Source organism: Magnolia sinica, chromosome 8 (assembly GCF_029962835.1).
Source record: "Magnolia sinica isolate HGM2019 chromosome 8, MsV1, whole genome shotgun sequence".
NCBI classification, from domain to species: Eukaryota; Viridiplantae; Streptophyta; class Magnoliopsida; order Magnoliales; family Magnoliaceae; genus Magnolia; species Magnolia sinica.
In genome coordinates, this window is record NC_080580.1 from 80,808,418 (window position 1) to 80,821,600 (window position 13,183).

Consider the following 13,183-nt stretch of genomic DNA (forward strand, 5'->3'; position numbering starts at 1 on the left):
TTTCCAGAAGCGGATCACCTGGTGCTCGATGACGAGCGCTGACGCTCCTCGAACTCCGAGTTGTACGAATGGTTCAAAAGTGATCAAAGTTACATGGGCCCCACAGTTATGTATTTATCATATCCACAGCATTCATCCATATTTGAGATCATTTCGGAGCACTGCATTATTAAAAAGAAAAAATCATATCCAAAGATCAACTGGAGCACACCACAGAGCAGCGGGAAAATTGATTTTCACCGTTAAAAATTTTGTAGGCCCCACCATAACATTTATTTTCCATCCAATCTATTTATAAGGTCACAAAAACCTGGATGAAGAGTAAAAACAAATTTCATAATGATCCAAGACTTCTGTGACCCTATAACGGTTTCAATAGTAGAGGTTTAAAGAAGCACAGTAATGTCTCATGCTATGGTCAGACCTATAGCTATGGATTATAACTGTAGCCATAGATACTATAATCCGTAGCCATAGATGCCTTGCCCATAATCAAATCCGAATTGGGGTGGGCTCGCTGAACTGGAGGGCCCCCCGCCACTTGCTGGCTTGTCTGGCGGGGCCACGCCGATCTAGTGCCCCCCCAGGCTACGGATTATAACCATAGCCATTGAAAAAAAGTGTACGAACTACTACGGCAGCAGTCTGTGCACTTTTAAAAAAAAAAAAATACATGGAGAACTTTATTCTACCTACATTTTTCTATAATACTTATTTATATAAATATGTATATATAAGTATATAAAAAAAATTTCTCTCTTGTTTTTCATTTCTTTCTTTATTCATTCAACGAGAATATCTTCTAAACCAAAATTAGTTACTTGGCGTACCTTATATGTAAGACCCGTATCCTAACCTATACTGTTCCGTAGGCTTCCAGTCCTTCGGGTCGAATTCCGACAACCTACGACCTATAATCGACGTTTGCGCATGATCGTAAGTCACATCTTTTAGATTTAAGTTAGCTTAATCCAAGACTTGTACCATTGCGACAGCACCATCGCCACGGTTCCAATGTCGTGTCTTGCATACTGATTGGATACCCTGGCAGGGAGATGTGGGCCGACGTTTATTTCAAAGAAAACGCCGTGCGTTTGCAATCTCAAGAGAATCTCTATATTATGTCCCATCAATCAATCAATCACCTCATGTCAAGTACAAGCAACTCCAAAGTCAACTCTCTCTCACCCTCTCTCTTATATACTTGTACATGTCAAGTACAACTTTCCATCATTCCATCACTCACATCCATCACCTCTCCCTTACAACCCCTTCTCTCTCTCTCTCTCTCTCTCTCTCTCTCTCTCTCTCTCTCTGTCGTTCTCAAAACACAAAATTCTAAGTAAAAGAGAGGTGCACATCTATGGTTTTTCAAGAGAGAAAGTGAGATGTGTGTGGCCCACTTCCTCATCTAAAAACCTTCATCCTAGCCATTCATTTCTCATCTTCCACCATCAAAGTGAGACACAAGGAGATCGGCTTTCCAACAGACCAAAAAGATCGAACGGTGGGTGCTTCTATAAGCTTAGATTTCATTCTTTTGATGATGGGCCAAGTGGGGCCTACCGATTGATGGTATGGATCTCACTTTGGACCCTAGGTGTGGCCGATGGCCCATCTTGATTCTCATGATCATTTCATGATGGGGCCATTCTCCATGGACCCCCATTATGATGTTTATTTTTCCATGCATGGATAAGGTCATCTAGACCTTTCATTTTAGTGGAGAATGGATCTCCACCGTTGATCTTGATCGGTGGGCCCATATGTTATGGGACCCACTTGAAGTATGTTGTAAATCATGCAAGGGAGGGCGGGTCCCTCCATCACACTTGTCCCTCTCTCTCTCTCTCTCTCTCTCTCCCCTTTTCTTTTTATGAGATGATGTAGTTGTGTAGCCCACCCGGATGGACCCCACCATGAAGCATGTATATGATCCAAGCCATTTGTAGGTGGGGCCCATTTTATATATGTGTTGTATCCACGCCATCCACAATTTGGTGGCCCACCTGAGCTTGGCCCACCTTTATATATGTGGTGTGCCCAATTTGTCCAGCATCCAGGGACGTTGGACGTTAACAACAAAAATATAAATATTAGCTTGGTTTAAAGCATTTGGGGTGGGCCACTTGTGTAGGCCCCACCTCAATGCATGAATGTAATCCATGCCATTCATCCTATTCTTCAGATTATTTTGGGCGTTGAGCCGAAAAATGGAGCCGATCTGATCATCTGGCAGGCTATTTCTTAGAAAATAGTATTTTCTACCATAAAAACTCACTTCGATGTTTCTATACACCAAAACATGCATAATATTGGGCTTGATGGATTTGTTATGGACTAAAGAATCTATTGGCTGAACTGGATTTAGCTGATGCGGGCCCTACCTCTGAAAAACCACAGAAAATGTACTTTTTTCAAAAAAAAATAAAAATAAAAGGAGGCAGCAGGTGCTGCTGCTGGCGGCTCTCCTACGGTGGGCGTGAAGGGCCAGGGGCCACAGGTCCCAACCGTGATACGTGTGTACATCAACACCGTGCATTTTGTGGGCCCCTTCTTGAAGTGGGCCCCCTCCAAAAATCAGCCCTATCTGGAACTTAGGTGGCCCACGTCACAGTGAGCAATAGGGATTAAACGGCTGCCATTGAAACCCAGCTTAGGTTCACAGCAGTTTTGGAACATTATTAAATTATTTTTCCTCTCATCCGGGTCTGTCTGACCTCGCCAATAGATTGGGTGGAAATAAACATTATGGTGGGCCCCACGTGGGACCCACTGATGTATGTGTTGTACTCCACACCGTCCACCAGTGTGGACTCCATAGTGATGTATGGGTTATATCCCACCGTCCAGAGGCATGAACGGTGGGCAGATGTGATGTATGTGTTTTGTTCATGCTGCATAGCAGCTGTGGGACCCACGCACGTGTGGACTCCACATAATGCATGTGTTTATCAATGTCATCCATCTGTTTTGCATCCACCGTCCTGATGGCTGGACGGTGGTGCATATTGTGATGTATGTGATTCATATCCTGGCTGTCCATCCCTGGTTGGGACGTGGACCCCACGTGATGTACGTGTTGTATCTACTCCGTCCATCCATTTGACGTGGTCCACCATGATCTAGATGGTGGGCCATACCATGAGTTATGTGTTGTTCATCCATGTCGTTCATTTAATGGACCCATTTGGAAGGTGTAGGCCCAGGTGCAAGGCCCACCTGTTATGTATATTAGGCCCATATGCAAGGCCCACCTGTTGTGTATTTGTGGCTCAAGTATGAGGCCCATTGTGTTGTGTAGTAGGCCCATTGTGATGTATTAGGGCCCATGGGTTGAAGCCCATTGTAATGTATTTGGAGCCCATGGGTTAAGGCCTATTGTGCTGTATTAGGGCCCATGGGTTGAGGCCCATTGTGATGTAGTTGGGTCCCATGGGTTGAGGCCTATTGTGATGTATTAGGGCCCGTGGGTTGAGGCTCATTGTGATATATTTCCGACTCATTAGGCAAAGCTCATTGTGATGTATTGGGGCCCATGGGTTGAGGCCCATGGTGATGTATTAGGGCTCATGGGTTGAGGCCCATTGTGATGTATTTTCGACCCATTTGGCAAGGCCCATTGTGATGTGTTTCGGGCTCATATGTTGTGGCCCATTGTGATATATTTTCAGCCCATGTGATGAGGCCCATCTTGATGTATTTGTGGCCCGCATGGCTAGGCCCAATGTGGTGTATATGTGGCTCAATGCGAGGAATGTGCACTCGATGTAATGTGTGATTTCACTATAATGCAGGTAATGATGTTATGGCGGGCCGTGCCTTGGGAGCAATGTTGGTTTGACGTCCACATTGTAAGAATAATGTTGGTTAACTGTTCACATTATAACTCTCCCTAGGGCCCATTGATAGGCCCATACTTGTTATGTGTAGGCCATCAGGGCCCATCTTCATTGTGAGGATAGTTCATCACCATATAAAATACTTAGTATAACTCCATGATTCATGCCCATACGCATTATATGTATGCCTGATATGAGGAATGTCTGATCATAGCATACGCCATTGGGCAGAATATTTACGAGACTCCTTATGAGACGGAGTGCCCACATTATCGCGCTGTACGCGTAGCATTGCTGCATGACTAGATTGTGTGACTCATTCATCTCGCATATATGTGACTTGATCATTGTATGCCCTAGTGACATTAGGGCCGTGGCCTCTACAAGCACATCGTGGATGGTTAAATGGGACACCGAAAATACTTGGTTCTATCATTGTGGGTACTTAGAATGTCCTTGGGTGAAAATTCCAGATTCTCTGAGGCTAGGAGGTGCCCCAACGTCTAAACTGAGTGGAACATTAATGCCCAAGTGCTGAATACCATTAGGCCACGTCTCCCACTGTGTCGCGATCGGTTGAGAGGGGGTGTGGCCTTATCCGCCCGAGTGAGGGGGCTATAAACTAGGCTGAGTATGACCAGCTCATAAATAGGTCTGCTATCGACGAGCCAAGTAGGTATTGGCAGACTGCTGGTTAGGCGAATAGTGAGGTCTCTTCCACTCGCTAGGCTATGCGGCTAGGGAGGCGGCAGTCGGTGTGCAGTGTAATAGACCCCGGTGATTTTTCCAGAGAGCAACCATACTGATATATGGATTTATTGAGCAGGAATTGCATATCAACTCCTTCATTCACTCACTATCCACTCAGGCTGGTGGTGTATAACTATTTGTTATGTGTACCATCGCATGACCAGGATTTCGGTTGGGCGCACGACTAACCTGAGATCAGTAGTTTACCACATTGTGTCTGACTATCCCTGAGATCAGTAGTTTACCACATTGTGTCTGACTATCCAAATTTAAGTATGGCACTGGTTTAGATAAAAGTCCCTTGTGATGGACCCCATAGCCTGTGATATTTTGTACTATCATCTCGACTTCACATTACAGCATGGTCATTTCATTCGCACCGCATATTACATTGCATCTGCAGTACTTAGCATTTTGATTTACTATATTTTTGCACTTATATGGCCTAGACGGACTTAGCAGGATTTGCATATTGCATTACATCATCGGCATCTGATATTTAGCTTCCGCATTTGCATAGCCGATCCGCATTGTGTATTCTGTTATTGAATAATTCATGGACTTACTAGTATATTTCCGCTTACTCTGATATCGTATGATTCATGATCTTGTTAGTATTTTCGCTTATCCCGATGATGTATAATTTATGTGCTTTATTGTATACTTAGCACTTACCTTAGACACACTTTCACCACCCTCTAAGCTTTTGTAAGCTTATGCACGATAGATGCGTGTAGGTGGTGTTAGGTTGTAGCAACGTTGAGCTTGGTGCGTGCTGCTGTCTTTTGGAGCTTTGATCTCGATATGTGTAATTTCCTTTCAGCATTGTATTCAAATGATTATATTAGTGGATATGTGGTGATGATGTTGCCTTTGTGACTTGGTTATGCTTGTGGTTATGCTCCATTATAAGAAAAAAAAAATTTTGGAATATGACATGTGAGTGCCGGGATCCAAGAATGGGGCACTACGGAGGCTGTCGGCGCCGGATTCAGCGATCGAAAATTTTGTGAGCTCGTTTTCCGAGCTTGGGGCGTGACACTATATGATTTTGGGGTAGGAGAAGCTACTTTAGCTAACCAACCTAGTTATTTTCTAAGATTCCATTAGGTCGATGGTCGAAAATCCATTTCATTCACTTCGCTGTCAATTTCATTCATTTCATTTACTTCGCGATCAATTCCATGCATTTCATGGTCAATCCCGGCAATTCCCCTTCACTTCACGGTCAATTCCATGCAATTCACGGTCAATTCCCTTCACTTCACGGTCAATTCTGTGCATTTCACGGTCAATTCCCTTCATTTCACGGTCAATTCCATGCATTTCACAGTCAATTCTGGCGATTCCCCTTCACTTCACAGTCAGTTCAATTCATTTCACGGTCAATTCCCTTCACTTCACGGTCAATTCCATGCATTTCACAGTCAATTCCATCAATTTCACGGTCAATTTCATCGATTCCCCTTCACTTCACGGTCAATTCAATTCATTTTATGATCAATTCCCTTCACGATCAATTCCGTGCATTTCACGGTCAATTCCCTTCATTTCACGGTCAATTCCATGCATTTCACGGTCAATTCCGACAATTCCCCTTCACTTCACGGTCAATTCGATTCATTTCACGATCAATTCCGTGCATTTCACGGTTAATTCCATTCATTTCATGGTCAATTCCATGCATTTCACGGTCAATTCCAGCGATTCCCCTTCACTTCACGGTCAGTTCAATTCATTTCATGATCAATTCCCTTCACTTCATGGTCAATTCCGTGCATTTCATGGTCAATTCCCTTCATTTCACAGTCAATTCCATGCATTTCACGGTCAATTTCGGCGATTCCCCTTCACTTCATGGTCAATTCAATTTATTTCACAGTTAATTCCTTGCATTTCACAGTTAATTCCCTTCATTTCACGGTCAATTCCATGCATTTCACTCAATTCACTCCCTTACACTCAAATACACGTCTGAACTCATCTCTGCCATCCCTATTCCCTCAAAGACACGTTCGAACTCATCTCTTCCGTCCCTATTCCTTCTTTTCACCGATTTTCCTCATTAAATCTCCATCCTACTATCACATTACATCTTCTATGTTCCATTCTACTCAAGGCTACCTGCGTTCATTTTCTGAGAGGATGTGAATGCATTGATAAACATGAAATGTTGCAGGCTTTTTTTCGAAGAACGTGTTACACATCAACACCGGGATTGACCGCGAAATGCATGGAATTGACCATGAAGTGAAGGGAATTGACCGTGAAATGCATGGAATTGACCGTGAAGCGAAGGGAATTGACCATGAAAAGCATGGAATTGACTGTGAAGTGAAGCAAATTGATCGTGAAATGCATGTAAATGACCATGAAGTGAAGCGAATTAACTGTGAAAAGCATAGAATTGACCGCGGAGTGTAGCGAAATGACCGTGAAATGCATGGAAATGACCGTGAAGTGAAGCGAATTGACCGTGAAATGCATGGAAATGACCGTGAAGTGAAGCGAATTGACTGTGAAATGCATTGAATTAATAGTGAAGTAAAGGGAATTGACAGTGAAATGCATGGAATTGACCGTGAAGTGAAGGGGAATCGCCGGGATTGACCATGAAATGCATGGAATTGACCATGAAGTGAAGGGAGTTGTCCGTGAAATGAATCGAAATGACCGTGAAGTGAAGGGAATTGACCATGAAATGCATGGAATTGATCATGAAGTGAAGGGGAATCGCCGGGATTGACCGTGAAATGCATGTAATTGACCGTGAAATCGACCGGATCCAGATAGGGTCGACCTCGGTCCCCCTCAAAGCTTTTTGGGTCATACCTGAGTTATAGATTTATCCTGTGATTTTGATTTCCATCCAATTGTTAAGGAAACTATAGATTCTTAATATACGACGATTCCAAGAATTTAACATTACACTCTCCAAAATTATCTCACATCCTCTGCATTGACCTTCACGCCAATTGCTTTCAATGGGTCTCGGTATAAAGAAGAAGTGGAGCCCAAATAGCTTTCAGCCGAACCGGGTTGATCCTTCCATGCATTTAATGGTCAATTCCGGTGATACCGCTTCACTTCACGGTCATTTCCATGCATTTCGCGGTCAATTCCGGCGATTCCAGTTCACTTCATGGCCGTTTCTATGCATTTCATGGTCAATTCTGGCGATTCCCCTTCACTTCATGGTCAGGTCAATTCCCTTCACTTCATAGACAATTCCGTGCATTTCACGGTCAATTCCATACATTTCATGGTCAATTCAAGCGATTCTCCTTCACTTCAAGTCAATTCCATGCATTTCACAGTCAATTCTCTTTACTTCACGGTCAATTCAATGCATTTCACGGTCAATTCCCTTCACTTTATGGTCAATTCCATGCATTTCATGATCAATCCCGGCAATTCCCCTTCACTTCATGATCATTTCCATGCATTTCGCGGTCAATTCCTTTCACTTCACAGTCAATTCCATGCATTTAACGGTCAATTCCCTTCACTTCACAGTCAATCCAATTCATTTCACGGTCAATCCCTTCATTTCACGGTCAATTCCATGCATTTCATGATCAATTTCCTTCATTTCACTGTCAATTCCCTTCACTTCACGGTCAATTCCATGCATTTCACAGTCATGTTCGGCGATTCCCCTTCACTTGATGGTCAATTCCATGCATTTCACGGTCATTTTCGGTGATTCCCCTTCACTTCACGGTCAATTCCATGCATTTCACGATCAATTCCCTTCACTTCACGGTCAATTCCATGCATTTCACGATCATTTTCGGCGATTCCCCTTCACTTCACGGTCAATTCCATGCATTTCACGGTCATTTTCGGTGATTCCCCTTCACTTCATGATCAATTCCATGCATTTCATGGTCAATTCCCTTCACTTCATGGTCAATTTCCTTCACTTCACGGTCAATTCCATGCATTTCACGGTCATTTCGGTGATTCCCCTTCAATTCACGGTCACTTCCATGCATTTCACGGTCAATTCTCTTCACTTCACGGTTAATTCCCTTCACTTCAAGGTCAATTCCATGCATTTCATGGTCAATTCCATGCATTTCACTATTAATCTCGGTGTTGATGTGAAACACGTTTTTTGGAGAAAAGCCTATAACATTTCACATTTATCAATGCATTCATTTCCTCTCAGAAAACGAATGCAGGTAGCCTTGAGTAGAATGTTACATGGAAGATGTAATGTGATAGTAGGATAGAGATTTAATGAAGAAAATCGGTGAAAAGAAGGAATAGGGATGGAAGAGATGAGTTCAGACGTGTATTTGAGTGTAAAGGAGTGAATGGAGTGAAATGCATGGAATTGATCGTGAAATGAAGGGAATTGACTGTGAAATGCATGGAAGTGACCGTGAAATGAATTGAATTGACCGTGAAATGAAGGGGAATCGCTGGAATTGACCATGAAATGCATGGAATTGACCGTGAAATGCACGGAATTGACCGTGAAATGAAGGGAATTGACCGTGAAGTGAAGGGGAATCGCCGAAATTGACTATGAAATGCATGGAATTGACCATGAAATGAAGGGAATTGACCGTGAAATGCACGGAATTAACCGTGAAGTAAAGGGAATTAACCGTGAAATGAATTGAATTGATCGTAAAGTGAAGGGGAATCGCCGGAATTGACCGTGAAATGCATGGAATTGACCGTGAAATGAAGGGAATTGACTGTGAAATGCACGGAATTGACCATGAAGTAAAGGGAATTGACTGTGAAATGAATTGAATTGACTGTGAAGTGAAGTGGAATCGCCGGAATTGACCATGAAATTCATGGAATTGACCGTGAAATGCAGGGAATTGACCGTGAAGTGAAGGGAATTGACTGTGAAATGAAGGGAATTGACCGTGAAATGAATTGAATTGACCGTGAAGTGAAGAGAATTAACCGTGAAATGAATTAAATTGACCATGAAGTGGAAGGGAATCGCCAGAATTGATCATGAAATGAAGGGAATTGACTGTGAAATGCACGGAATTGACCATGAAGTGAAGGGAATTGACTGTGAAATGCATGGAATTGATCGTGAAGTGAAGTGAAATCGCTGGGATTGACTGTGAAATGCCTGGAATTGATCGCGAAGTAAATGAAAATGAATGAAATTGACCGCGAACTGATTGAAATTGACCGTGAAGTGAATGAAATGGATTTTCGACCATTGACCTAATGAAATCTTGGAAAATAACCAGGTTGGTTGGCTAACGTAGCTTCTCCTACCCCAGAATCATATAGGGTATGTCAAGTAACTAATTTTGGTTTAGAAGATATTCTCATTAAATGAATAAAAAAAGAAATGAAAAAAAGAGAGAAACATTTTTGTATGCTTATATATACATATTTATATAAATATATATTAGAGAAAAATGTAGGTAGAATAAAGTTCTCCATGTAAAAAAAAAAAAAAAGGTGCACAGATTGCTGCCGTAGTAGTTCGTACACTTTATTCCAATGGCATGGTTATAGCTATAGTTATAATCCGTAGCCAGGAGCCCCATCTTTAGAAATCGCATTTCTGAAAAAGTAGGGGCATTTTCAACCTATGAAAATCGGTCCATATAGATGGGGCTTATTCTTGGGAGCTAAAAATAAGTGGGCTTAGTAAGGGGAATGGGCCATAAATGGGTCGTACAGTAGGAAATTTCTCTAGCGTGGTACATGAAATTGAATTGCTTTTCGTATTGAGTAAATTCAGTTGAGCCCACCTTGAATGTATGTGGTCTATCTACACTGTCCATCCATTTTTCTATCTAAATTAAAGGGTTAAGTCTAAAATTGAAGCATATCCAAAGATCAAGTGGATCATACCACAAGAAATAGTGGGGATAATGATTTCCACCGTTGAAACCTTTCTAGGGCCCACAGTGATGTTTATTTGTCATCCAACCTGTTCATTATATCATAAGGACATTGATGAAGGCAAAACAAAAATATAGGCTTGCTCCAAAACTTCTGTGGCCCCCAAGAAATTTTCAACTGTAGATGTTCAATTCAACTATTTCTTGTGGGTATGGTCCATTCGAACATTCTATATACTTCAGTTTTTGGCCTAATGTCCTAAAATGAGTTCACAAAATGGATGAATGGAGTTGATTTCTCACAAAAGTCAGGGTGGGCCCCATATAGGTTTCCAGCGTAGGAACTTCTTGGGGAAGGCTTTCCATGGAATCCGCGTCCATGGGCTGGTGTACCACACGGAAAACAGAATGGCTACTCCCGCTGCCATCAGCCAATGGCTGATGGTCGGTGCTCTGTGGGCCCCACCATGATGTATGTGTTTCATCCATGCTATCCATATATTTTTCCAAATCATTTTATAATATGAGACCAAAAATGAGTTATATCCCAATCTCAAGTGGACCACGTTACATGAAACAGTGTTGAATGAGCTTTGTCCATTGAAAACCTTTTGGGGGCCATAAAAGTTTTGGATAAGCTAATTTTTGTTTTTTCACTTCATCTGGGCATGTATGACCTAATCAACATATTGGATGTCAAATAAACAGTACAGTGGGCCCTAGGAGGATTTTAATGGTGGATATCCAATCATTATTATTTTCCTGTGATGTGGTCCACCTGAAATTTATATCCCTCTTATTTTTAGGATGGATACATAAAATGATACGTAAAAATGGATGAAACACATACATCATGAGGGCCACAGAGCACCGACCACCACCCACCAGGCTGGTGGCAGGGGGAGTAGCCAATCCGTTTCTGTACCACATAGCTGGTGTAGATACGTGTCATGCGAAGATGAGCACATACGCTCTTCGAGGTCCAAGTTGTACAAACGGTTCAAAGGAGATCAAAGTTACATGGGCCCTACAATAATGTATTTATTATATCCACACCGTTCATCAAATTTTTGAGATCATTTTAGAGCAATATCCAAAAAATGAATCATATCTAAAACTCAAATGGACCACACCAAAAATAGTAGTGGGATAATGGTTTTCACCGTTAAAAAATTCATAGGGCCCACTATAACGTTTATTTTCCATCTAATCTATTCATAAGGTTAAAAATATCTAAATGAAGAGGAAAAACAAATTTCATATTGATCTAAAACTTCTGTGATCCCAAAAGGGTTTCAATGGTAGACATTCAATCCCCCACTGCTTTTTGCAGTGTGGTCCAGTTTATCTTTAGATCTGTCTTATTTTATGGCTCAAGCCTTACAACATGCTCGCAAAATGTATGGACGGTTTAGATATAACAAATATGTCATGATGGGACCCACAGAACTTGCTGACGTCAATACACCAGCCAATCCGCTTCGCAATCCCGTTCCTAGCTAGGGGTGTACACGAATCGAGCTAGCTAGGTTAGCTCGCTCGACTCGATTCAAGTCGGTTCGAAGCTGAGTTTGAGCAGAGTCGAGCTGATTTTTTGAGTGCGAAAATGAGTTCGAGCCAAGTTCGAGCAGGCCCTAGCTCGATTCGACGCGGATTGAATCCAGCTCGAATCCAACTTGGATCGAACCAGTTCGGTGACTCGGTTACTTTGCCATTAATGTTGCTCACCAACTGTTTGACAAAATGACTCAATGAAAGGTGGCTGGTGGCAAGGAAGGTATGTACCTATTGATAAGTTCGCATTCTAGCTACAAAACAAAAGGCTAAACCCCAACAACCAAAACACTTCTTACATACTGATGGTTGTTGAGCCTTCTTTTCCAATGATTATGCCGCTATACACAATAAATGAGGAAGGTGGATATTTAGTCTCTCCAGGAACTTTGGGTCCTAGAAAATTGCTAGCCTATCCTTACAATTGCGATGACAGATTTCTTATGATCACACTTAAAAAGCCCAAATCTGCATAATTACAGACTTTGAAGAAGATTTAAACACTGACTACGTGGGAGGGACGATTGAAGATGACACTAGCAAATAGAATAGATTCTGGACTTCAAGTCTGGTGTTCCTTAGTTTATAAGGATTCTTAAGTTAGTAAGGTTTTAAGTTAGCAAATACCCTTTTTCTCTTTGTTTTTCTTTGTTTTTATGTTGCTTAGAAGGTGTTTGATAAAACACCTATAAAACCATTGCCTCTGTTTGTAAAATAGTGGGATTTTGAAGTTGCAGCAAAGGTGTTTGTGGAAATGCCTCAATGGCGAACTCAGCTCGATCTTGGCTCGAACTCGGCCCGAGCTAGCCTGAGTTGCTGACTGAACCGAGCTGAGCTAGCTAGTTAGGCTCAAGGATCGTGCCAAGCTGAGTTCGAGAGAGGTCAGCCAGTGGTCGAGCCGAGTCGAGCTGAGGCCAACTCGACTCAGTTTGACTCGATGTACACCCCTACCCCAGCCCATCCGCTTCGAACGCGGATTGCATCCTACCCCCACCCGGACGGATAACCGTCCGAGCAAGGCTCTGTGGGGCACACTGTGATGTAAGTGTTTTATCTAACCTGTTCGTCATTTTTCTCATATTATTTTAATATATGATCATAAAGATAAAGCAGATCCACAACTCTAGTGAACCACACCAAAGGATGCTGCATTGATAATGACATCCACTGTTGAAACCTTTCTAAGGGCCATCGTGA